The sequence below is a fragment of the Passer domesticus genome, chromosome Z (genome assembly GCF_036417665.1).
Source record: "Passer domesticus isolate bPasDom1 chromosome Z, bPasDom1.hap1, whole genome shotgun sequence".
Lineage (NCBI taxonomy): Eukaryota > Metazoa > Chordata > Aves > Passeriformes > Passeridae > Passer > Passer domesticus.
The window spans coordinates 12,627,830-12,655,750 of record NC_087512.1 but is presented as its reverse complement, the minus strand read 5'-3'; the positions used below and the strand labels follow the sequence as shown (position 1 = coordinate 12,655,750).

At 40.6% G+C, this 27,921-nt stretch overlaps 1 long non-coding RNA gene across 1 annotated transcript; it reads left to right on the top strand.

Annotated features, from left to right (window-relative positions):
- The first annotated feature begins 1,634 nt into the window (after positions 1-1,634).
- LOC135290209 (uncharacterized) lies at positions 1,635-12,463 on the top strand. Its single transcript, XR_010352907.1, has 3 exons — positions 1,635-1,788; positions 2,419-2,634; positions 12,284-12,463. It is a non-coding gene; the product is annotated as an uncharacterized LOC135290209 (long non-coding RNA).
- The last annotated feature ends 15,458 nt before the right edge of the window (positions 12,464-27,921 follow it).

The window sequence follows — 27,921 nt, the reverse complement described above, 5'->3', positions numbered from 1 at the left end:
GCCATGCTATTTTTTGTTAAGAGAACACCACTTGGATCCATCTATTTTATTCTTCACATGCAGTAGTTATTAAAGAAGCAGTTATTAAAGAAGCTCATTCTTCAAATTTTTCTGACCAATAAACTATATATTTTCATCTTCTGTAGCCTGTAAATTTGTTGAGATTTCAGTTAACAAAATCTATTGTGTTATGTGCATGTGGCATGTAATTAAGAGCCTAAAATGTTTTATATCTTCATTTTTATAGATATATATTGACATACTGCTGAAAATCTGTAACCTTCGCTCTCACTACTAATTTCATGCTGACTTTATGCAGAATTTAATTCTTAAATAGCTACTATTTTTTCTTTCCAGCACAGCCACATCAGGAAGACAGTGTCTGCAGTGCTCTGTCTCTAATCTCACCAGAATGCTCTGGCTTTTGGGCTGTGGCGCTCAGCTGCACTGCAGCCCCACTCACTATCAGAGTCCAGAACCCCCACCAAAATGTAGCAAACTGTTCTGCAACACAAAAATATAGCAAACTGTTCTGTTGGCCCCTGACTTTGAAGCACTTGTGACAGCTCAGATATCTGAACCCCGCTGGCCTGTCACCTTTGAGTGCAATAGAGTTGGTGTCACGATGATTGTGACAAACCATCCAGACATGCTCAGCTGCTGGTTGTATTCACATGCTGTAACCACTTCTCTTGCTATTTGCAAACCCATTGTTCAGGAACTCTGGAAAAACAAAAATAAAAATTGGTTTAGGTGGTAAAAAACTGTTCTTAGTTTCCTTCATATGAACAAGAAGGATTTTAAAAAAATAGGACTTAGAAATGTAACCATGCACTGGGGGCTTGGTTTAGAGACACTTTAAACACTTATGAATACCTAGCCACGTTATAAACAATTAAATTCCTCGCCCATCTTGTATGTACTCAAGATAGTTTGAATGTCATACAGAGGTCTTAGAAACAAAATGTGAACAGATCGTTTCAGCTGCAGTGGGAGTCTCGGAAATCAAATGTCAAAGTGCAGCCCTGTGAAAGCTGTAGGGGATCATTGGGGTTTGTTTATTGGCTGGTGTGACCTGCTGTCTGAGAACTAAATTGACACTGCTCTAACTTAGTGAGTGAAGAAGATAAAAAGACCTTCATTCTCCCCACAATACAAGAAGCAAGTGGTGACTTGGAAAAGGATAGTAGAACAGAGAAAAATTAGTGCCTAACAGAAAAATTAGTGCCTCCCGTTCCTGTGGAAGGCAGCCACTGTTGGGCACTGACAGTAAAAGGGCAGGGAACAGTGTGGTGCAATTCTCTAAGCTAGTGATATCAGCTTTTCCTAAACAGGTGAGGGGAAAAGAGGTAAGGATAAAGTCTATACTTTGATCCCCACACAAAATGATGCTGCTCCTCCCATCCTTCTCAGCTTAGACTGGAAATTCACAATCCAGCTCTAAGTGACTGCTCTCTTCTCTAAGATCTGGTGGGTTGGCTGGCATCTGGGCAGGCTAGGCCCATGGCCCAAGGCAAATTGTATGGGGCTCAGTGAATCAGGTCCTACCCTTGGGTAAAAACAGTGCTATAGGCTGGGGTAAGAGTGTCTGGAAAGCTGCTGGGTGGCAAAGGACCAGGAGTGCTGGTCAACAGCAGCTGAACGTGAGCCAGGGTGTGTGCCAGGTGGCCAAGAAGACCAAGGACACCCTGGCCTGCATCAGCAACAGTGTGGCCAGCAGGACCAGGGCTGGGATTGTTCTTCTGTACTGGGCTCTGCTGAAGGCCACAACTCATGTTCTCTATCCAGGTCTGGGTCCCTCAGTGCAAGAAAGGTGTTGAAGTGCTGGAGAGGGTCCAGAGGAGGCTGTGGGGCTGGGGAAGGGTCTGGAGCATGAGTCTTTTGAGAAGAAGCTGAGGGAGCTGGATGTGTTTATCCTGGAGAAAAGGAGGCTCAGGGGAGACCTTATCACTCTCTATGGCCTCCTAAAAGGAGGCTGTGGCCTGGTGGGGATCAGCCTCTTCTTCCAGGCAACCAGTGATAGGAGAAGAGGAAATGGCCTCAAGCTGTGCCAGAGGATGTTCAGGTCAGACATCAGGAAGAATTTAATCATTGAAACAGTATTAAGCATTGGAATGGGCTGCTCAGGGTGGTGGTGGTCCCTGAAAGTCATCAAGAAACTTGAGGACAGGGTTAATGGTGAACATGGTGGTGATGCTAGACTGGACTTGATCTTAAAGATCTTTTCCAACTTCAGCAATTTTATGATTCTGTGAGTGAGGTCTACCTTGGAAAATGTTAGACAGGATACAAAAGCTTTTACAAATGAAAACATTGGAGCATAAGTTCCAGAAAAAAAACTTGCACAAAAAGGGAAAATGAGTGGATCATTAGAAAACTGAAGGACAGCTTCAAGTAACTGGGACATTTCTTTTCCAGAGCACTTCTTGGAAACAAAGGAAGTGAAACCTTCAACTGACTCCTGTCTGTGTAAAGAGTTCTCCATGCCTGACACTGTCTGGTGGGTACAGCTGATGCTGCCCTTCATGGCCTCCACACTGCAGTGCAGAGCCCAGTCTGAGGTACAAAACTACTTTTGTGATGGTTGCTGTTCCTCCCATGCAACTGAACAGAGAAAGGATGGTCTAAAATGAGGTAAGAGATCTATACTTTCCCCATTTGAAATGAACAAAGTAATAAGGAGAAAGGGCTCTATACCAGCAGTGGCTATGCTGTTCCTTCCTTTCTCCATGAACAAAGGAGAGCGATTACTTAGACAGGACACAGACTTGCAAACTTCTCCTTGCTAATTGGATATTACATCTATAAGATGTTCTTGGCCTCATCAAAATGATCCAGCTCTCCATTTCTTCCCTTGGAAGTCTGTGTAGCTCAGTAACTACTCTTTGGTAAAATGGATGTATTTCTAATTGCTGGAGAAGTGAAATGCTTCTTAACTTCTACTAAGTGAATGACAGGATTTTCTTTGTAATGAGTTAATGTGTGAAAGAGTGAGAGCCATCATTTCAAAGCAAGATTAATATGGTCCAGTTGTCTAGATTGTGTATGTAAATGACATCCATGCATGATCAAGGTAATGGAATACCTAACATAAATCACTACAAGGAAGGAACAACCACAAAGAAATTGCTAGTGATGGTTGCATGCAAGAAAGAGGTACTAGCATTCACAACACCAAAATATGGCTGTATCATCCAAAGAGTCAAAAAACACTTCATCAGAGATGAGTACAAGAATGTTTAGCACAGTCTTGACTATAAACAGATAAACTGTACAAATACAGAAGTTAAAAGAAAATAAAAAAGCAGCTAAAAGAGAAGATAAAATCCACTTTTTTTGCAAGGCAAAGATAAAAGAACATAGATACAGATCTGAAATAGGTTTAGCATAATGAGAAACAGGGAAATTTGAGATGTACACTCCAAAAGAGGATGTATCTTGATAGAGAAAGAAGGTGACTGCCGGAGAGAAGAACCAGTGAAGAGCAAACTCCAGGAGAAAAAAACTAGAGCCAACTATGTAAGCGTGCAGGGTATGTAAGATCAGAGACATGAAATAAGTCTAGGGAGAGTGCTAAAGATACCAAGTCAAAGATGAAGATAAAGGAACCAGCTCATTACTGCAGCTCTATTGAAAAGCTCTATAGGATCTCTGAATCCCCCAATTTTTTGAGTAAACAGTTGGGGTGACAATTTGTGCATTCCAAAACTTGAACTCAAGGAGTTACATGATCATATAGAGAATTAAGGATTTAATTTTAAAACTCAGTTGTTGTAGTTTAAATTGGAATAAAAAAGAAGTGTTCTGCATAAATCCTAAAAAAAACCAACAGCAAAAGGCAATCTGTGGGAAGGAAATTTATTCATCTGGGTAATTTTACATTCTTTTAAAGCAAATAATATTATTTCTGAACATCCACGGTCTTACCTATTCTCCAGTCCCACTTTGAGGACACAAGTTCAGGGGAGCCAGGAGTAACCTCTCCAGTCCTTTTCATATGCCCTCACAGCCCAGTGATGACTACTTGCCTGACATAGGTGTTACAATGTTTTACACTGGAACCAGAAAATACATATTTTAAAAGCATTTTCCTGAAAAAAGTCACAGAAGCACTGAATGGTTTGGGTTGGAAGGGACCTTTAAAGGTTGTCCAGTCCTACCTCCATCAGCAGGGAGATTTTCAACTAGACCATTTTACTCAGAGCCCCATCCAACCAGACCTTGATTGTTTCCATGGATAGGGCATCCATAGCTACTCTGGGTCACCTGTTTCAGTGTTTCACCATCCTTAGCATAAAAAATTTCCTCCTTATATCTAGTCTGAATTAACCCTCTTTCACTTTAAAACCATCACCCCTTCTCCTATTGTTACATGCACTCCTACTTGAAAAAAATTCTCCTCAAAGGAGACAGCCATGTACAAATTTATATTCCTGGGGTTATCCCAGGAATATCCTTTTTTGTTTGAGGGGAGGGAATGCTGTAACAGAACACACATAACCACACTCCCTCACATGCCTTTGAAGTGAAATGAAGGTTTGTGCAAGTGTTGGGATGTCCCTTATCCAGTACAACTTAGTGCTTAACAACAAGAGGCCTTATGTCTTCACAACGAGGTGTTTGTGTAGGTACCTCCAATAATAAATAAAACAGTCCAAAAAAAGTGAGTGACTGATGAAGAAACAGGATGCCCTAGGGCTGCTCATCCAAGGTGGCCCTGGGGCTGGAATGCTCCGTCTGGAACCCGTACAGCCAGATGTGGCTGCCCTGACTCTGCTTTTGCTCACATGGCCAAATGACAGCAAAGCCCTGAAAAATGAACCTTCTCCAATTCTGTTAGGAAATGAGAAGATAACCTGGGCTATCTGCAACAACTGTCAACTCCATTTGCTTTTCACTGTACTCCAGGATATCAGTCTATTTTCTACTTGGCTACCAGTGTCAATCAGCTACTAATAAAAAATCAAAATAAGGTCCAGACTTGTGATTTCGTGCTGTGACAGTGCAAAGCTTGCAAGCTAGCACTGGAAAGGAAGTGACATGTTATCCCAAGAGAAATCTGGATTCTCCTGTGTACCAGAGAATCAGTACTGACTTCTTGGCTGCAGTGAACTGTAAAGCACAGCTGGGAGGAACATATGGAGACAGACTGTAATTTTCTATCAGCAAGTTCAAGTTCAGGGGGCAGGGACTTAAAGAGCAGAAAAATGAGCAAGAGCATATATCCTCTGTGCTGTGGCCTAAGCCTGGTGCAGTCCTTGGCACAGCATGGTGGGGAGGACACTGGAGCAGGCTGGAAAGCCAAGATTGATGGCTAATTAATCTCTTTGCTAGGGCAAAACTATGAAGAGGTGAAACACAGAACAGCAGGACAGTGTAGTTTGTGAAGGACTGAGTTACCCAGCCACTCCTTTTATATGTGTGTGTATATATATATATGTATGTATAATTATCTCACTGCTGATCCCAGTGTCTCTCTGTCAGCACTGAGGCTGGGACAGAGAATTTAAGCATAGCTCATCTCTGGCAGTTATCACCAATCTTGTCTGGCCGCTTTTGGTCATCTGAGGCATGTCCTTAGTGCACCCAGCTGAAACAAGTGGCTCCTCCGGATGAAAACCAGCATCTAAGGTTAAATTGCAAATCTTCAGCTATGAAACTGGAACAGGATGAGACCGACTTACCGTATTGGACATTAGAGCTGAGCTTCTAGGCTTAGCAAGATTAGTATCATCTCTGTACCCAGCACAAGGGGACTGAGTTTGTCTGGGGCATGAATTCTTTTCACCTCAGGAAAATCTACAGAAAATCAGACTCAGTGCAGGGAAGTGATGGTCTTGACACAGGAAAAAGCGGATATCTGTTAGACATAAGAGCTCTGAAACACGTGAGTGACACAGCTACAACTGAGGCAGCCTGGAATATGCTGAAGAGCAGCATAAGGTCCTGATACTTTCCTGAGGCATATTTAGGGGAAAAAAAAAGAAAAATAGTAGAGCGAGTGTTTTAATCTACCTCCCAGGGATGTGCAGAAGTTCTATTCATTGGCTTATTAAACATTATAGTGAACTGGATAAACCCATTTTGGTTCTTGTTAGCACTGTGGTGAAAATAAGGAAATCTTTGGGTTAAGCACAGCACAGATGTATAGTCTGTTTCTATTCCTGCTTTGAAAAATACAGAAAATATATGACATGATATAATATTGTGCAGATGGAGAGATACATTGGAGTTTATTCTTCTCTTTAGACACTCAGTTTTCCTTCAAACAACTGCCTCAGCTTCATTCTCAAATTCCAAAGTCAAGTAGATTAATTAGTAGAGGAGAAAAGTTTCCTGCATTTCCTAATTTAAAGAGTCCCATCCACCCCTGGGAAAATAGCAATTTTGAGAAAATATTTCCATTTTTCAAACCAACATTTTGAAACTAAGCAAAGTGCTTATTTCAAAATGTCAGTGCTTAGTTTCAAATTTCTGTTTTAAGTCAGACTTTATTTTCTCTAATGCAACAAGGAAGTTCCTAGAGAGAACATGTAAATCTTTTCTTAATGTTTAATTTTAGAGAAATCTGCAAAAGAGTGAACTCCAAGGATAATTTGCAGTTCAAGAACATAAATTATTTTCTATGGAATATATCATGATTAGTTTTTCTGCTAAAATTTTGTCCTTGTTATTTCTTTTCATCTTGTTAACATTTCTGGGACAAAGCTTCAAGTTAATAATAATTTATCCAACCTCACAAACAAACAAAGATTTAGACTAAAGCCAGTGGAAAGTTTGCCATCAGCATTGATAAGGACAAGGTGCAGCCTCAGGTTCATTGCCTCTATAATTTTATGTTACCGGTGTGTTTCGTCTGACTGCATATAACCTGATTCACAAGCTGATGCTGGATATTCAGGATCCACCATTCTCTTAAATTCAGACCAAGAGACTGTGACTTCCTCAGTGAAAAGCCACTCATGTTATGTCTGGAATTAAATCCAGAAAAATCTGTGTATTTTATTAGGAATTAATCAGAAGAGCAAGCCTAGGAATATGATTAATTTATTTGTTTTGCTACAGTATTTATATTATTGTTCGCTGTTTCTCTGGTTTCCCTTTGCAGAAATAAACTTTTTTCTGTCTTTGAGGTATTAATGTAATAAAAATCTAACTTTTTTCATATAATCCATTGCCATTTGTTTGTTATTGCATTGTATTTTATATGTGTTAAAGCAGGTAAGACAAGACAAAAGTGTGAATCCTGTCCACAGAGAAAATTTTCATTGAGTACAAAGCACTGTGAAGCTATGGGGGGTGTAATTGTATAAATAATTTAAAAGGCAAAGAAAATAGATGTGGAATGCAATTGCTGAACATACACTTTTTGTCAGATGTTTAATATTTTTTGTCAGGGGAATGAAGTTAATTTTATTCTGCACCCAAACGGCTAAAAAGAAACACACACGCACTCTCTCAAACACAAACAGCACATGATAGGAATAAAAGACAAAAGTATTTTTTTCATTAGCTATACTGGCTCCACCTGACTAACCAACCTATCTTTGGTCAGTGTCTAAATCAGTGACTGAATGTAATATTCTCTAAATTTCTAGCAATTTAAATATGCTAAGCTAGCAGGTAATGTTACTGATGGAAGACGTATGTGAAAAAAAGCTTCAGTACATTGGGGAAAAGTCTTGACTCTCTTCTACCTGCTGCTCTGCTAAAGATACCAGACATGAGTCTGGGGCTGCATTCCTGTGCTGCAGCAGAAGGTTCCTGCCCTTCTGTGCCCAGATGCTGGGATCATGAATATGTTGCTGTGTGCAGCTGTTTCTGTGCTGCAATGATCAGCAACAGAGAAAAATCTGAGTGTAAAACCCTGCACACAGAAGTGGAAGTTTCTGTCACAGGTCAGGAGTGCAGATGGGGTTTTGGACACACAGAAGATGTGGGTTTTTTCTCTTTTGCCTAGAGGAGCCCAGCTGTTACCAATGAGCAAAGATGCTGCACAACCACTCTGTACTAGGACTCCAAAGAGGTTCTGCTGCCCAGACTTCTCCACACACAGATGCTCTTCAGCCAAGCTTTTACAAATTTCTCTGTGAATGCTGGTATTTCGGGCAAGGATAGGCATGTTTGACACCTGCAGTTAAAACGTTTACTTGGACAGCAGACAGTTTACAGCAAAGCAATGCTAAACACACATTTCACTGCACTGGTTTAAGATCACAGTGTGAAGAGAGCTTATCTGCCAGGAGGGTCTCTGACTGGCAAGGGAATTGCAGTATTTTGGTTATCTCATGTTAATTCCCCTGTGAGTGCTCATCTCATTTACTCCCTGTGGAGGAAACACATTGGAAGTTATCCCCTCATCACTGCAATGTAACCTCAAAGAAACCCGGTGGCACTCAGCTGGGTGTGCTGAGACCATAAGCAGGAGACATCTCACAACCTCCCACCCAGCCCCCTAATCCAGCTTTGGCAGAAGAAAATAAAGCATTACTGATTCTCATATGGAAAGTGACCAACAAATAAAAAGAGGTATTTAACAGCATTTGCTCTGAAAGTAACTCTGAAGTCCTCTGTCTCAGACTTATGCCCAGATTCAGATTAAAAGAACAAAAAAGAACAAGGAGACTCCCATCTCCTTTCTTATATCTATAGAGCAGTGGTGTAGAGGCAAAAGAGACTTCTGAGGGCTATGTGAGGAAACTAGCTGTTGTTAGACATGGGTATCATAGTATACACCTGCACATCCCATGGATGATTTTTATTTGTGAAAGGTACTTCTGAGCAGCCCTACAACTTCCATCACGCCAGAGCTGATTTCTCAGAAATTTCTGCACAAATGTTCCTGGATTACCCTTCTGCTATAGCACAGGGCCTCCCTACTGTGGAAAGATGGAAAGCTGTGCTGTATCGAATTTACCATGTAGTAAATAAGACAGACACATATCCTTTCTGTGGCAGAACACTTGCAGTGATACATTATCAGGGGGACTGCTCATACTGAACAAGCCTTTGCATGACAAGCTTAGCTGCTACCAGATTCGGCCCCTGTGTCCAAGAGCTAAGTTTTGTTGTTGGTCTGAGTTTCCATGCCCTGGTCCCCTTTCACTGTTGTCTATGATTGGTAAAGTGCACGGTGCTGTTCTGTTAAACAGCTCCTGCACACAGCCTGACTTTGTATTCCACATATCCATAGGCATTGCCTGATGAGAGGGGGCTTTGTGCTGCCAAGAGCTGCTGGTTGGAAAAATACTTCTGATCATGTATAGAGCTATTGTTGCTCAATACCACTGCTTAATCAGCAAAGCTGCATCCTAACTTCTGCTACAATATTCAAGAAAAATGTGTATGTCAGCAAAGGATCCTGGGCAATAAACCCTCAATGGCTCAAGAGATGGTAAGCAACAGAATTAAGATGTACAAGATGCAAAATTCCCCCCTTTCAAAGGAGAAGACACACAGGAATATTTTGAAAAACTGGGAGCTTTCATTTCCTTTCCTGTGAACATTATGTCAGGTGCTGAGGAAGCACTCACCTAATGCACTTCAATGCTAATTGAGCCTGTCGAAGTCAGTCTTCTGTGGGAGATGAGAAAAAGACAGCAGCTGATAACAGCAATGGGCTGGGAAAGACATTGAGGGGCCAAAGCAAGCACAAGGATAGAGAAGTTGTAAAATAGGATCTGAGCTTTGAGCTTATTTCAAAGCGGAGGTTAGGTATTTAAAATTGAAAATAGTGATGAATAAAAAGAAACCTTTGGAAGAGGGGTTAAGATTAACAACAAATGATCACAAGTGGAGGATCTATACAAATAAAACTGGAAGTCACTGAGAGGTCTTACCTACAGATAAACTAACAATTCATCTGATCTTTTTTTCTTTAGGAATACATGGTTCAACCCATATTGTAAATATTACCATACCACACTGAGAGCCCCATGCTCCAGTAGTGCAGCTTCTGCTGAAAATAAGTAAGATCCTAGCCTTTGCAGCAAGAATAAAAGCTTACAATTGTGAAGGTAACTGATACAAGTAGCTGGAATATGTGGTAATGAAGCTTAAGAGCTACCCCTGTATCAGCCCACTGTGTGTCTAAGGGAAAACACCCATGGTGTTGTAGGAAAAAAAGGAGTTCAAAAGGGCCCCTGGCACAGGCTCACAAGACTAAGAGGGGCCTTCTGTATCATTCTTCTGAGTATTAAAGGCAATCATAGAAGAAAACTTCAATGTGATGACACCAATGTTCTTTAGGTACCAGGAGGAACAGGCTACCAGCAGCATCAGAGATTATAGATATAAGGTCAGTTCATTGAAAGAAAGGAAACAGTTATATACATGATATTGTGTTTAGAAAAACCTTTCTACTTGCTTTGATTTGGCAGTAGAAGAAAACTCCCTCAGATCAGTTTAATGAGTGAGTTAGTGAGGGTCTCTGACTATCTTCACAGGGCTGTTTTATGTTCAGTGCCTACCTGCAATGTCACTGGAGTTTTGTGGACACGCTGTCATGCTGCATTACATTTTGACAGTCCCCAGCTCTCAGATCACCATCACTGAGCCTGAAAATATTTCACTAGGAAGGGGCTACACCCTCCTAGCTGGTGAGAGAACTGAGCTATGGAGAAGGGACTTTCTGGAGGCCTCTCAGCCTTGGCAGGTCAGAACTACTCAGTGGAGTCCAGATTTCTGAGGTCTTTCTAGACTGGAGGGTGCTTCTGCTCCATCTGTGCCACAGGAGTGATTTAAGTCATCACAAAGACCACCTCTGAACATTTCTTGTGTTACAAAGAGTTCCTCATCCTTAAGAGAGAAGATCTAAAGGCAAAACAGGCGCTGGAAAGTTTGAATATAAGCATTTGGGTTAAAACAAGCATTTGCCTGTAGCTTAGTGGAAAAATTCCAGTACCTGAAAAACTGCCACATCTGTGCTTCAGTTAGTTTTACTGATCCTGTGCATGTGCTTTTTCCTGTCTTCTTATTCCTTTAGAACTGACTGTGTAGTTATTTTGACAATAACCCCTCAAATCTGATTTTCAAAAAAGGCTGGATAAGACTGTCTGTTGAAACAAAATAAAACAAAACAAAAATAGCTCAGATTAACCCTGGGTCATTTTGCTAGCAAAAATGGAGGAAATGATCCAGGGAAGAGAAGGATGGATGGGAAAGGCTGGGGAATGATACTTCATTTTGCAAACATCAAGATACCATCTTAGTGTTGGCAAGACACTCGAATTCCTAAGGCTCCCATGTGTTGGGTATGTATAATGTCTGAGGTAGGAATAATCAAGAGGCTGCTCTAACACTTGTGTGTCATCTGCAAAGCAGGCACATCGACCCTCATTGCCAAAGCAATGTTAACTTGGATACCTAAGTTAACAGTTTGTCTACGCACAACCTTTTCCTCAGATACCTAAATACAATTTACTTTCACCCACTTTTACATAAAAGATAAACAAGAAACTCACCATACCTGTCCATAGCAGGATCTCCAGGTAAAAATTGATATCAAAAACAAAAGGAAAGGCCTTATTCAACAGGAGCACAGTCCCCCCCACCAAATTTTTCCTTTTGTTTTCAAATGCAGCAATACAAGTATTTACTTTGTGATAGATTATGGATGTACAACTGCTTGCTACACAGTGCAATGAAAATTAAATCTTCCCCCAATAGCTTTAGATGGAACTTGCAGGAAGCAACATAAATAAAAAAATATATTATTTATTACTTCATTGCTTATTTGCTGTGAAGGATGTAAGAGTTCAAGTGTTCAAATTGCTTATGATTTCATAGTGCAATAAAAATGAAATCAATGGCCAATATGGCCAACATTTAAAAACAACTCTTTATGAAACAAAACCTTATTTCTTATGGTGCCCTTCATACCAACTATATTCCAACAAATTATGCATACTGAAAGAATCTGATTACAGAGATAATAAATAGGAAATGGGAGTGTAATGAAAGAGATACTGTGAGACAAGGGGAGAAATATAAATAATATGCTACAGAACAAATGTTACTCTTACTTAGTTTTGTACACAATGATTACCTTGGTGGGATCCTGTTGGAAGTGGTAAAAACCCCAGCATGGTTCATTTTCAAAGGCCACAATCAGTAACAATTTATCAGCTGCTGCACTGGAGGATATGCTGATGTTTAAAAGGCCCAGAAAAGCTAATGGAAGGCTTTTGCTTTCTCTCTGTATTGGATCAGGCTTGAGTGTACATATTAAACCAATAATACACATCGCTCTCTCTTTTTTTTTTTCCTATTTTTTTTAATCTAGATCTCTACATCAAAAGAACAAAACTCCAAAAGGACTTTTTTAAGAACGGCAACAAATCACCAAAGGAAGATAAAAACTCTTTTAACTCTGCAAACTTGATGTCTTTCTGGCACTTTTTACTCGGATGTCATTTCACAAGATATTTGGAAGAAAACATGTTTTCAAGTGGCAAAATAAACTTAGTGGGGTGAAAAAAGGAAAGTGTTATGTTTTTCTGAAATGCAAAATTTGGTACTGGAGGTAGCTGACTAATTGAAATGTTACTTCAATCAGGCAAATATTTTCTAATATGAAAATTTAAGTCCTCAATCCATTATAGTGAAAAACAACAAACAAAATATTTGCAAAGACAGAGATCTGAGCAAAATAAAAATGAGTGTTAAAAATATTGTTAAATTAACATGTTTCAGCTTCAAAATCTACTTTACAAAGGCTCAGGACAGACTCAGTTTTCAATCTGGCAAAACAAGTATGTTTACAGGTACTTTAAAAAATTATGGTAATATAGTCTCATTTCTTTTTAAACATGTTTAAAAAGATTTCACAATAATCAATAGTGTTTTTCAAACATTTATGAATGTACCAGATTTAAATATATTATGTACAAATAAGAAGTATCTTTTAATATAAAAAAGACAGAGATTCTATGCTACTGGAATGGATTAAGTACTCTAAAAAAATTATGTCTGAGACAATGATTTGTATGATTATATTGTAAAGGTAAAAATGAGGGAAAATAAAAAGTTATTTAAAATAAAGGTCAGCACTGAGATAAGGAATGGGCATAAGGACCTAAGGCAAAAAGAAAAGCGTATTCCCAGTGAAAACAAGTTAGGTAGTGTGGGAGAAATATACTACAGCAGAGAGAAAATTCATGTGACCAAAGCTCAGTTGGTGTAGAAGCTGGACAGAAATGTGGGGGGAAACAAAGAGTTTCAAATTCAGTGTTGGCAGAAGTCAGTGCCGAAAAAACATCAGCCTGTTACTGGATGAGGATGGTCGCTTCACAGACCAGGGGCAGAGACAAGGAAGATGTGCTCAATGCTTTCTTTGCCTCTGTCTTCAATACAGATGATGGACTGAGGACATCCAGTGCCCTAAGCTGGAGGAACATGGCTGTGAGAGTGACCAGTTCTCAGCTGGCATGAAGTGGTGTGGGATCACGTACTCCAGATGAACCCTTAAAAATCTATGGAACCTGATGCGATTCATGTGAGAATACTCAAAGAACTGGCTGATGTCATCACAAGGCTTCTCTTGACGATTTTTGAGCAGTCTTGGGAATCTAGAGAGGTCCCATTTGACTGGAAGGTCCCATTTGTCCTTGTTTTCAAGAAAGGCAAGAAGGATGACCCCGGAAACTACAGGCCTGTCAGCCTCACTTCAGTTCCTGGTAAAGTTATGGAGAAAATTATTCTGGGAGGTATTGAAAAACAGCTGAAGAACAACACAGTCATCAGTCACAGCCAGCATAGCTTCATGAGAGGAAAACCTGATTTCCTTACCTATCAAACCTGATTTGCTTTCATGGCAAGGTAACTCACCCAGCTGATTAAAGGAAGCCAGTTGATGGATTTTTTTTTTTTTAATTTTTTTTTTTTTACATTCTGGTAGATCTTTTAACACAGTGTCTCCCAGTGTCCTTCTGGACACAATGTGGGCTGGACAAACACATCCTGTAATGTGTGAGCAGCTGGTTCATGAGTGGGGCACAGAGGGTTACAGTGACTGCGGTGACATCAGGCTGGTGACTTATCACCACTGGGCTCCATCCTCTGCCCTGTGTTCTTCAACATCTTCATAAATGACTTGGACACTGGAAGGGACACTGAGCAAGTTTGCTGAAGACACTAAATTGGGAGGAATTGTTGATATCCACAAGAGCAGACAGAACCTGCATGGAGACTTTGACAAATCAGAGATGGGCAACCAACTATATAACTCAGACAAGTACTGGATTTTGCACCTGGGCAGGGATCCCTGGATGTACTGACAGACTGGGGAGGGAGATGCTGGGAAAGCAGTGCTGGGGAGAGAGATCTGGGGCTCTGGGTTGATGGCAAGTTGAACACGAGCCAGCAGTGCCCTGGCAGCCAGGAGGGCCAGCCCTGTCCTGGGGGCATCAGGCACAGCATCAACAGCCGGGCAAGGGAGGGGATTGTCCCGCTCTGCTCTGCACTGGGGTGGCCTCACCTTGAGTCCTAGAGGCATTTTAGGGTGTCACAACATAAAACAGACATTAAATTGTCAGAGAGTGTCCAAATAAGGGCCACAAGGAAGGTAAAGGGTCTGGAGAGGAAGCCATTGAGGTGTGGCTGAGGTAATTTTATCTGTTCAGTCTGGAGACCTCATTGCAGTTACTTCCCCATGAGGGGAAGAGGAGGGGCAGACACTGATCTCTTCTCTGTGACGGAACCTAAGGGAATAGTCTGAAGCTGTGTCAGGAGGGGTTCAGGTAGGATATTAGAAAAGGTTCTTCACCCAGAGGGTGGTTGGGCACTGGAACAGGCTCCTCAGTAAGTTGGTCACAGCATCGAACCTGAAAGAATTCAACAACTGCTTAGACAATGCTCTCAGGAACACAGTGTGACTCTTGGGACTGTCCTGTGAAGGTGCACAAGTTTGACTTTGATGACTCTTGTGGGTTCCTTCCAACTCAGGATATCCTATGATTCTGTGACATAAAAAATGGTTGCAAATGGTGTTGGAACATGTTTAATCTGGGAATCAGAACACCAGTAATCAGCAAATAAGTAAATGTTTGAGTAAGTCCTCTGACAGAACCAGTCGTGGAGCAAGAATAAAGATGTTTCCACAGGTAGCTGGACTGGATGAGGTAATGTCCGACAGAAACCCAGACTTACAGCTCATGAATCTCCATTTTTCCCACTATTGTTGCACCTTCCCAAAATACTGCTGAACCTAGCTTTCGAAAAGCTTAGGTCTGTTCAAAACTTTCCCAATTTCAAGAGAGTCTTCTTTTCATTCTTGTCTCAAACATCTTCCACAAGCTCTTTGCTTCTTTCAAATTACTAGATTTCCTTCTGCTGTCCTAGATTTTACTCCCTTCTAACTTGAAGGTCAGTATCTAAACTATTTCCTCAACTGCTGTCTTATCACTGCACTGCAAATTTCCCCTCCGTACACATTGTACAGCCAGAGACTCTGGTGCCTTTTTCACCCCAGGCCTGCTAGAAAGTCTCCCCTGAGACATGTCATAAGTAGAAATATGAAGTCAAAGAACCCCAGATTCTGGCAGCAACTGCTGAGAACACAATGAAAATATGAAAATATTTCATTCTCCAAAGGGAATACCATTTTGTGATAGGCTTGAGAAGAAGGAGAAGAAAAAAAAAGAAAGAAAAAGGAAGCACTAAAAATCTCTTTGCCAACAAAGAAAACAAGCTTTGTTAATCTGTTTTATTTTAACACTGAAATAGCCATAAAAGTCCTAAGCCGTGTTATTTCGGACTATCTTAATTTATCTGGTTATCTGGGTTTATAAAGACAACCACTTCCCAGAAAGACACTGTGATTTTAAAGAAACATTAACTAGAGAAGAAAACCCCCATCTTCATTTGAACTTTACCAAAGGCTCTAGCAGGCAGGGCTGTGGAAACACAAAGTTTTCCTTCCCACTAAAACACACCACACTAAATATTTTTTTTCTATTATTTTCTCAGTCTCCAACTGGGCAGGTACTTGAGGGAGAACCATTGCAAGTGATGTAAGAGTCAAGACCTGGTTTCTCCTAATTTAAATCTAGTTTCTGTGGACCCCTGATCTCTTTCAAATAGGTACCATACCATACCCTGATGGGTCTTAAAGTGTTTCATCAGAACAAATGTTCATTAGAACAAATAGAGGTCTCAGTATTGGCTCTGGTGGTTTTTTGCCTAATTCAGAAAGGCATAATCAGGTCCAGGGCTGGAGTAAAGGTGGGAAAATTTCATGTGGAGAAATCTACACATTTTAAGTAATGAGTGGAACTAGTTAGCAGGACAACACACCTGAGATCACAGTGGTTTTTACAGTCTTCCTTGCAGTTTAGGTATCTTTCTAGAAGCTGTGTTACTCTCAGCAAACATTTCAGCCATTGAACACTTTCTAAATACTTGCATTAGTAACTGTTCGGCCAGTATGTCTGGTCTGTACTAAAAACATATCAGAAAAAAAGTTCTTATTACTCTTTGCATTTACAAAAGAACAGTTTAAAAAAAACAAACCCAGCCTATTAAAACATTTTTGAGTAGTATTTCTACTGCAAAATGGAAAAAAAAATAGCTTCACATTTACAACTTTCACTGTAAATGTAGTTTAGCAACATTTAGAACAGGGTATCCCAAATTCAGCTGCCTAGATAGCCCAGGAAAGAAATTCCAGGGCACTGTGATAGCTGTAAAGTCAGTAATTGCAACAAATTTTACCTTTTAGCTCACAAATCCAGTGTTCTAAGCCTAAAAGCAGGAGCAGCAGCTCTTGACTTTTGTTCAAATAATAAAAAGATATAGATACTCAAGTACCTAAATTTCCATATCCTCAGTGGAAGAGTGATTAAGTAGATCTTTGTATGCTAAGCAGAGCAACTTGGTCTCTAAATATGTTTAGAGACAGAAGAGTTGAAATTTTGAAAGAAAAAGCCTTTTTTAGAAAGGCAGTACCATAAAAGAAAGAAAAAGCCCCAAACATTATTAATAACAAGTGAGGACCAGCTCTGTAAAGAATGCTTGTGTGTGAGCTGTGAATAGCATTACAGCCCAGGTCCTAAACTGGTTTGTTCATTCTTATCCCCTGTGGTCCAATTAGACTTTCACAACTTGCTCTACTTGAATCCTTGAATGAAGCCCAGCTTCTAATAAATTCCCACTGAAATCTAGTTAATCAATGTGTTTTGGAATACTAAGCTTCTTCTCCAGTATTTCTCAAGCATCAGCATACAGATGGATAAAGAATTTATCTTTAGTAGAACCTTTTTAGAGATTATAAACTCTCGTGGTTGAAAGTGCCAGCTGAGCAGAATGACAGCAATCGCTGGGTTTGTGGGACATCTAGTGGGAAAGAAAGGCTACTGTCATGGGTACGCAGTTTCTCAGACACGGTGTTCAAGGAGGAAGACAACCCTGCAAGCACAACACCATTAAGCAGAATTGTGAGGAGCATAAGGGTACTTGCACCTGAGTGCCTGGGAGAAAAGTCATCTGCTGCTCTACATCTGATGTAGATGTGAGCCTGTTTCCCAGAGCATGAGCCTTTGTGCTTGTCCACTGCAGCCTGGCAGCACAGGAACACTAAGACAGGCACTCCCTCTTGCTGGCTGTGATCTTACACGTGGTAACGTGGTAAAAACAGTGGTGAAGGTAGAGCAGCACAGATATCAGCATGGGCCGGCGACCTCAGCATGTTACCAGAATCCTGACAGCCTGTACGCTCCCATTGCTATTTCTCCCAACTATGACTCAGTAAGCTGTAGTGGGTCACCCTATAGGTTTCCCAAATTCAGCATTCCTCTCCAAAACAGCCCCTGAAGAGCCGCAGGTCTCAGTGTACCTTCCCTGTACCTTCCAGACATTCCTGGCACAGAAATTATTCTGAGCTGCCTCTTTGTGTCAAACAAATTTTTTTTTACATTCAAGGAACAAATCCTACCTTTTAATCCATACTACCACTCACAAACTTCTACCAGTGTTTTCCACAGTTCAGAGCTCACTATGAAATATGTCATTTTGATGTTAAGTCTGGCACTACCTTGTTTCATTTAACATCTCTCTGTTCTATATCATTATGAAAAAGAATCATAGAATCATTCCGTTTTTTGAGTTGGAGGATACCTTTAAAGATCATTTTGTCCAACCCTCCTGCAATCAGCTGGGACATCCTCCTGTAAGTCAGGTTGCTCAGAGCCCCATACAACCTGATCTTGAATGTTTCCAGAGGTGGGACATCCAAAATATCCTGTTTCAGTGCATCATCCCCTTCCTTGTAAAAAAACTTTCTTCCTTATGTCTAATCTAAATAAACCATCTGTAGTGAAACCCCACTACCTGTAGTCCTAATGCAAAAGACAATTTATCCCCAAAGATTGGACTCTTTTTTTCCAGATACCTTCTCTGTGTTGCTCTGTTTAGACATCTCTCCTTCTTCTCTCTCTAACATGCCTTTCTTTGTAGGTAGCAGAATCTTTTTTGATTCTTGAACTTCTGTTCAGTTGATCTTTGAATAGATGCTGCTGCAAATATTGGTTCATCTTTGCCACTCTTTGAAACTTTTTCCATTTTTTTTATTATTTCTGGCATGTCCTCTCAATGGCAGCAGTTCTGAGCTGCTGGATCTGTCACAGAACCTGTGGGTTTTTTTCTTTTCGAATGCATTTTTGCATGTTTGGTAGCATTGGATTTTACTAGGTATTGTATCCTTTAACCTATCAAGAACATGAAATCTTTCTGCTGGGCACATTCTCCTGTATAGCTCTTTCTTGGCTTTCTTGTTGTGAGTGGTTTATTATCATATACAAAATTTGCCATCTTCTTCTCCCTTTTCCTATATAATTTATGAATATTTCAGATAGCACAGATCCTAGGATCCCCAGAGGATTGAGAAAACAATTTTATTCCTACTCCACGTTTCTACCTGTAACTAGTCATCAGTCTATGAGGAACATTTAATCTCATTCTTTTTTTTTTTTGACTCATTGTTGAAAGTCTCCTGGAGATAAGCACGTGCTTACATAACCAAGAGCTTTATTGAAGAGACCCAACACAATCCTGAGGTGCTACTTTCTTCCTGTAAAGTCACACCCAATCCTTCTCCCCTATGGCATGTCAGTTCATGTCTCTACTAAATCTAATTTGCAGTGGTGCCATGGAGCCTGAATTGAGTTTCCCTAGGCCTTCTTGTCACACTCTTTTGTATCATCTCTCTTAGCCAGTGACTGCCCCAGGCAAGAGCACACCCGTAACACTGCAAGGATAGAATCTCAGTTGCAACCAATTTATACATCCTGAGACTAGGATGTGGGTATTCATGTCTGAATGCATATTTGGTGTCTCTGGTTCTTTTAAGACCCCCTCCTTTTTCTCTTAGAAATAATTTACACCAGTGACCACTGGGAATAATCCCAGCTCAGGACATGACATTTTCCCCTAATTTAAGTGAGCTCATAAAACATAATTTTACCTCTTAAATACAGGTAAAGAAGAGCAACATAAAATGAGTGACGGCTGCTCCTGACCTTGGTCAATTCTCCTTTCAGTCTTGTATATCCCCATTCTCCTCTCTCAGTTCTCCTGCCCTCAAACCTCTCTTCAAACACAATTCTTTTAGAGCCAGATCAAGCTTCACTTCTGCATAATTTCTCAAGTTCCTCAGAGTAACATATATGTTGGGATGCTTGCCTGTCTTCATGAAACTAATAATATTGGAGATAGAGTCCTTAAATTTTTTTATATTGTAAGGTCAAAAAATTTTGGTGTGCAATTTCTTTATTTCTTATTTGAACAATATATCCTGCAAAGACCTTTCTTTCCTCCTAAAAATACAGTTCATGAGGCAGGAGAGTTTATCTATTTTTCCATAATCACTGCACATAGAAAGGTTCACTAATAAACACTGATGTGCTAAGATTAAGGAAGAACACTGCCTAAAAGATCAGCTTTGTATCGTGCTTTGAGGGTGACAACATCTGGCTTTGATAGACTGCTGCAGAAATTCTGGGATGGTTTAAAGAGACTGTCCTGACTCCAGTGGTGAAAAATACTCATTTAGAGGCAACTAGCAAAAGAAGAAGAGAATAAAGTATGTTGTATCTGCCTTTTTGACACTAGTCACAAAAAAGAAAAATTGGCTGAGAGATATATTCAAGTAGTTAATTGATCATTACTTGTAATAAGAGGCATTTTTAATGCTAGAAGTTAGCCATGCTAGTGCTAGCAAAGGGATATTCAGAGCATGTCCTCATACATCAAATCTCTGCTATGTTGTTTATGAGCAGCAATTTGAGATCAGGATTGGATTTGCAGAGGTATGTGTATTGTAAACAGTTTGCAGAAATGGCAACCAAGATTCCAGCATGCTTACTGTAGGCCTGGAGAGGTTTGTGAGGCCTTATTGTTCTTTAAACTTAATTACCAGGTACAGTTAAATCCTAGGCCAGATTTTTATCTTACATCATGCAAGGAAGGCTGAATTTGATCTTTTGGAGGCATGTCAGTCAGTTGCTGGGAATATCATATGCATGGTCAGCATCAGATATGCTCGCTTATGCTATTTCAACACTGCTAAAGGAATCTCTCCTAGTATTTTGTGTTCAGCCCTGAAATGAATTCAAATAAATATGGTGAGGTCCTTGTCTAAGGTCCTGTGTAGAGGCCTCTTCTCACTAACAAAGGTTATCAAGAAAAGAAAGTAAGAGCTCTCTTATAATGCTTTGGAAGAGACTGAAACCATTTTATGCAATACTACAGCATCAAAAATTGAAAGCTTACAAAATATATTCTTTGGGGAAGAAACAACATAATATGATCATTTAAATCACAGCAAGTTCAGGAGTTCAAACTTTCAGTTCATTGAAAGACCACGAAGGAAAACAGGCTTCCTGCTAGTGGGTTTAAATTGAAAGTGAGAGGTTCTACTTGTCAGAAAAAGCTGAAATCCCCATGTTAACATCACCAGACAAAGTATCCCAGGAACAAAAATGCAGCACAAAATCAATGTTTTTAATGTTCAGTGTCCAAAGTTTTACATAAACTTGCAGTACATTCAAAGATACGAGCTGCCATTTGAAAAAATTTGTGGCAGTATTCAGAATTTGAGTTGCACAGTGTGCAACTCTGGCCAGGGATTCTCTTGGTGCTTCCCCTCTCTGTAAAAGTCTACACAAGTGTGCTGTGACAAGAATATTCAGTCAATAAATGGGGATTTGTAAGTTTAAAATAGCATCAGCTGAAATAGTAGGCTAGCATCATGTAAACGTTTTTGCACTTTAAATTCTGATGTCAAGCTTTTGGCAGTTGACACAGCCAACATTTTTTCAAGCCACTTATATAATGCAGGATAAGTACCGGACTTAGCAAAGGAAAGGAGAACGAGTTTGACAGCTGAAAATTGCTACTCCAAGAAGTGAAATGAGACGGGCAGACAGGTTTAAAGCGCGGAGTGACCAGTTTAAAGCTGCTCCGGCGGCCAGCGGGCACCGGCCGGGCGGCAGAGGGGACACGGGCTGGTGGCCGCCAGAGGGACCCCCGACCCCGCCGCACCTCCGTCCCTGCTGCGCTCCTCTCATCCCAGCGCCCCCGCTCCCTGCGCTTGTCCCCTTTGCCTCGCAGGGAGGACCTGCTTGCGCTGGTTTCAAACGCCAGAGGTGCTCCTTCGGAGGACAGGTGGGAAAAACGAAATTGGGAAAAAGGGAATTGGGAAAAAACGAAATTGGGAAAAAAACCAAAAAACACTTTAAAAACAAAAACTCAAAAAAAGAAAGCAACAAGAAAATGCAATAGGAGACAAGTACAAAGGTTGACACCTGAAAAAAAAAAAAAAAAACAGTTGGAAAAAGCAGCAAGTCCGAGGGCATATACAGAATGGGGGGTGAGGGGAGATGGAGGAAGTGAAAAATGCACAATAGTAGCTGGCATAAAGTGTTGTTTTCTCCACTCTTTTTAGAGACAGAGAAACAACTAGGAGAAAATCTGAGCAGGAATATTATTACGGAATTTTTGCAGATGAGGCAAGCAGATCAAAGGAGGTGAATCTGCCCCCCTACTCTGTCCCTCTGAGACCCCACCTGGAGGGGAGCTGCATCCAGCTCTTGGGTCTCTAGCATGAAAAAGATATGAACGTGTTGAAAAGGGTCCAGAGGAGGCCACGAAGCTGATCAGGGGGCTGGAGCACCTCTGCTATGAGGACAGACTGAGAGGGATACTGGGGATATTGAGCCTGAGGCAGACAAGGTTCCTTACTGAGGCCTTTTTTATTTAAACAGAGATTATAAAAATGATGGGGAGTGACTTTTTACAGCAGACAGGACAAGGAGCAATGGTCAAACTAAAAGAGGAGAGATTTGGATTAGATATTAGGAGTAAACAGATACTTAGAGGGTGATGAGGCATTGGAACAGAGAAGCTGTGAGTGCCCCATCCCGGGAAGTGTTCAAGGCCAGGCTGGATTTGGCTTTGAGCAACCTGGACTGGTGAGTGGCATGGAAAGGAGCTAGTTTGAAACTAGATGATCTTTAAGATCCCTTTCAAGCCAAGACACCCTCTAATTCTAAGTTTTAGGATGCCTATTTTCAGCTACTCGTAAAAAATTTACCATTTGTTCTCACTTTTCTTACATTCATTGAGAAGAGTTTTTTCCTAAGAATCTGATGAATTGCTGCTACTAGATGGGAGCACTTTCCAGATATTTTACATGAGGCTGAATAATTTCAGTATGGTTTAGGGTTTGATTTCCCGTGGTTGAGATTCTCATATTACTGAGATGAACTTTATTTTCATTAGAAGTTCTTGGAAATGAATGGAATTGTTCCAAGTTAAAATTAGTTTGTTCAGAAACTTTGCCTTTAGATGAAAAAAAAATAGAGTTCAGAGTTATTAGCAGAATTTTGAATATTCTGTTCTGTTGTTTTGCTTATGGAGCAATCTGTCTGAGTCACATAATTATGCTTTTTGTGGTCCAATTTCTTTTTAAAAGTTATGCTAATATATAAGCCTTGCTTAAATACTGAGGATCACAGCTGAGTAATGCTGTTACGTCTTTGGAATTTGTCAAGGTTTTCCCCCCATGAACAAACTTAAAAACTAGTTTTCGAAGGTATTAATTGCCCCATTTTCTTCAATAGGTAGAGTCTGAAATCTGCTGTAAATACTCGACTTCATGAACTTACTTTAGTGCTTCTGCACTTACCTCACATTGCCTCGAGTGCCAGGAACACTACCTACCAAAATTCTCCAGCTTTATCTCTCCTCTTTAATGTTCTAATTACTACTTACTAATACAAAAATTCCTGGGCATACTTCTACAGTCAGACAAGTCTAGTGAAACTTTTAGAGGACCTGCTTTAGATACAGTATTTTCATCAGGGATAGAGCTGAGCAAAGTATGAAGATCATGCTTCATTTGAAAGCCTGCATGTAATCTTAAAGTAGTTGGTCATACTATTAGATGCTTCCTAAGTATGTTTTGGATTTAACAGCTCTGGACTTCTTACATTTTTGCATAGATTGAATTTGTAACAGGAACTGGAAAGGCTGTAAAACAACCATCTTAAATATACTAAGAATGTCAATAATTCAGCATGCAATTCCTTCAGTTAATACTGGCTTTTGCAATTATTTGTGGTACCCATGCAGCTGAAGCCTTTTTGAACAGAAGAAACGCTGAACACAGCCTTTGCATGCATTGTCCTCCTCAGTTGTACTGCCCACTCCAGTCAGCTTCAATTTTTTCAAATGCCAATTAACAGGTGTGAGAAATGCTACTTCTTACCCAGGGACTGATGTCTGCATAACAGTGATACTATCTTGGCAATCCAGTCTGCAGCATAAATATCATGGTGTTTGAGCCCTTGGGGCCTGTGGAGTTTACAACTATGCTGTCAAGATCTCTTCGTTGGGATAGTCCTTGAAGTCCTGCCAAGATGTAGGGGACTCTGGTGCTTTTATGTGCTCCCAAGCACAGCTCTGGCTCCAGGAGTCAACACTCTTGTCAGGCTGAATGATGGTGTGAATCTCAACTCGCGAGCTGAGATTCCAGTGGGGAGTGTGACAGTGCATGCTTGCATGATGATGCCAGAGAAGCAGGTGACACTGGCAGATAGCTGCAAGGAATAGTAACTGGGTGGCTTCTTGTTACATATCCTCAGAACTTCACAGGATGGAATTTGAGAGAGAGGAACAGTTATAAAATGAAGTTACAAAATCCGGATGTCCTGATCAATTCGAGACAGTTGTAAGGTACCTAACACTGCATGCACAGGCAAGAAGAGCATTCAGCACTGGGTCAGGATCTGTTTGCATCATATTTTTACTAATCCAAGGATTAATCACATTGCAAGTCAATGAGCTGTTACACTCATCCAGGCTCTCCAGAGACTGCCTGGAGAGAAAAGAAGGGGTTGGTATGTCAAAATAGTGACACGAGGAGGCGCAGAGCAAGCATGTTTTCCTTGTAATAAAAACTACATGGGCCCAAAGTATTTAAACACAGCTTGTAAAGAAAAACAAGAGTTAAAAGGGCAAAGTTTGTCTCGGCCACATCCCAAAAAAAAAAGTTGGATCAGTTCTGAATTTGTCCTTCTGCATATACAATAAATGGAGAGAAAGAGCAGTAATTTTTTTTGTCTGAAACACTTCACATTTGCTAGCTCTCAGGAATCCTGAAAGCCTTCAAAACTGACAGAACTCTTGCAATACAGGACATTTTTGACAGGTTTCTGTGCATTACATGCATTTCTGCTGCTATTAATAATGTATATTTAGATAGCAGCATGCCAGCTTTTCACCTGGGCCAGAATTCACAGTCACGTTCAAACACAGCATTTAAACATACATATTCATTCTGCTGACACCTGGGCCTGATTCTGTAGTTATCCTCAAGCTCTACCACCTGCCACAAATAAATGTACTAAAATCTTAGCTTAGCCATGGAAAATCTTCTGAATGCCAAGTAGTTGTTCCTCTATCTTGGTTTTCCAGCTATTTATCCAAGGGTATAAGCCTGTGAAGGTCTTTGTGCGTGCTTCCACTGGCACCAGCAACTTACCATGCAGTTCTAGAATGGCAAAGGAGGCTGCTAGATCAGTCACTGCTTCTAAAAAGCTTTTCTCTTGTAATTCACCCCTAGTACAAGGGATGGTATCCAGATGAGACAAAAATCAACAACAGAAACCATATCTGAGAGACATCATTAGTGGATGTATTGTACCTTTCCCTGTGCTGACCTTCAGGGACAAATGCATTTAGATAAGTGTTTGTTTGAAATGGTTTTTGCAGTAAACAAGGCTGTTAAGTTTCACCAGTCTCTTTTAAGACTCCATGAAATAAATCCATGTTCAGGATCAGTTTTGCAATCTACTCAATGTCCTTGACCTCTCACAGAGAAGGACTGCTCTGATGAAACACTTCTGGCAGGATTGTCCCAGTGTCAATACATGCTGAGTATCTTCTGTTCACTGAAACATGCAAAAATTCATACAAATTACATATTCAGAATGAACATTGTTTTCCCTGATAAGATTAATTTTGAGCTCAATTCTGCAAGGTATTTTCTATTTACTGGAAACCTCCGGTTAACAGGGTTGATGGTATTCATTAACCCTCTATAAAAGTGAGCCCCTATGTAAAGCACTGTAAGTGTTGATTTCTTAATAAATATGAAATAAAGCAAAAATTAATTTACTGGTCAAAATGGTTTCTCTGTAAAGCATAGAGGAAAATTTCTCAGTTAAGTTAAGCCTGTGAATGGAAATCAGTGTTGCACTACTCGAGGATAAGGAAAGTTTTAGCAGGGTTGTGCTCCTACAGACACATTTAAATTCCATTTGAAGTTTTAAAATGACAGGTTTGTGCCTTATCACTTGGCTCCTAATGAATCAGTCTCACACTGTCAGATGAAGACAAGATGGAGGGAAGCTGCAGAGGAAAAGCAGGTTGGTACTACAACATACTGTTCTTGTTGATGTTCACAGTAAACAGGTGGATTCTGATTGCTAAACATTGGCTTTTCCCAATGATAACTTGATGGGTTACAGTTACAGCATTCAGATTGAAAAAATATTCCCAGCATTCGAGAGGTGGAAGAATAAGTTTACAAGCTGAGAGGTTTAGCTAAACCAAGATCCTCTGTGAGCTTGTGTGAACAGAAGATTTGGCCTCACAAAAATCAATGATCATGTGGTTCTGGAGTAACAGTGAAGATGCCCACACCAAAGAGCTGCAGCTGCTTCTTTCTGCTGTCATTTGCCCTTGATCTACCTCTATTTCTGTCCAACACAGCTCAAGAGCTTAGGTACTTACCAGCCACCAGCTTTGCTTATGCTTCTGCAGTCAACAGAAGTTTGCACTGTGCTGAAACACTGGGAACAGAGCTCCTTCCTGTGGGAAAGATGTGCTTTATTTATTCCCTTCCTTCTACATGGAAAATGTTTTCAGGTTTGGTTTCTTCAAAGATGTTTGCAGAGAAATCTGTGCTGGTCCTGTAATTCTTTTATTTCCCCTTCAGGATCCATGCATATACTAGCTTGTATTCTCTTAACTTAAGAATTCTCTTAAACTTTTTTCATCACTATCAGTTTGTGTCCTGCTGCATTATGCTAAATGAAGCATACTGAATACAAATATAGAGAGAAAGCAAAACCAGCAACCCATTTCCAAGCACTCACACTATGGTCTCAGGTGGCTGCAAGCAGCAATCTGCTCTAATCCTATGCCTGTGTGGATCATTATCTTGAGCAGACAACTGCTGCTGACACTGTTCAGTGTGTGGAGTGGTGACTCCATCCTGATGGCAGTGGGTAAATGATACTGCCACCCACAAGCACCTGTTCTGCCCACGTGGCAGCCTGCTGGAGCAGTCTGTAGAGACATGGCAGGCACCTCCAGGCACAGGACAGCATGCCCTCTGGAACAGGGGCGTGTCTGGCTGGTCCTGTGCACACATACTCGTCTGGATCTCAGCTCAAACCTCCAGGCTGTAATGCAACTCAGACTTAAAAACTTGTGCACTGCAAGCTTGGAAATGTAGATGAGCAAAGTTTCTACAGCAATGTAGAGGCTTCAAGGCTGAAGAAGCCACGGCTAATCTACATGCAGGTCCTACTTAGGTTTTGTAAACCCTAATTCTCTTCTCAAGCTATCCCAGGACTTCAGAGGCTGCTTTAAACAATTGTTTAGAATTACTGTGCTCTTGCCGGCAAGGGGATGTGAGACACAACTTAGGAAGATGAACCTGTACCTCCCTGCCTTAGGATTCCTCAGATATTCCTTCTGCAAAGAGAACTGTAAAAGCCATTTCTTTAGACACAGGGGACTATGATGACAATCTCACCACATCATTCCAAATGTTCCCAAATGTAGGGCAAAGTTGTTCTTAACATTAGGGCATGACTCAAAAATAGGTCACTACTGAGCTTTGTGCCTGCTACCACTGAATGCACTGCTGCATCAAAGTGTAAAGTTTACATTACTAAAATGAATTACTATAGGGAAATTAACAGGATTCTCTTTATTTAGGACTCCTCTTTCAGAAAAATGAATACTGTACAATACTGATTAAATTATTTGTCCAACTTCATTTTACTCTCTATCATACTTTGCGTCACCCTGTTGGAAGGAAAAGGAACTATATGAGTTTCCAGAATGAGGATGTATTACCTTCAGATGCTTTAGGCTGTTGTTGCACCATTCCCAGAGACAAAGATGCAGGTTTTCTATGGCCATAGGTGAGATGAGGGTAGGGATAGGATTAGGAAAGCTGAAGGTAAATCTGAATGCAGAGAGGAGGAGCTAAGGACATAAGGAAGTTACTGGAATTGTGCTATGCACATCAGAAGGAAGCAAAGTTCTTTGGGATGTCTTTGATTCAGGAATTATTCCTAAAGTTTCATATGCTGTGCTTCACCAAAAACTCTTTTTATTCAGCTGTGACTG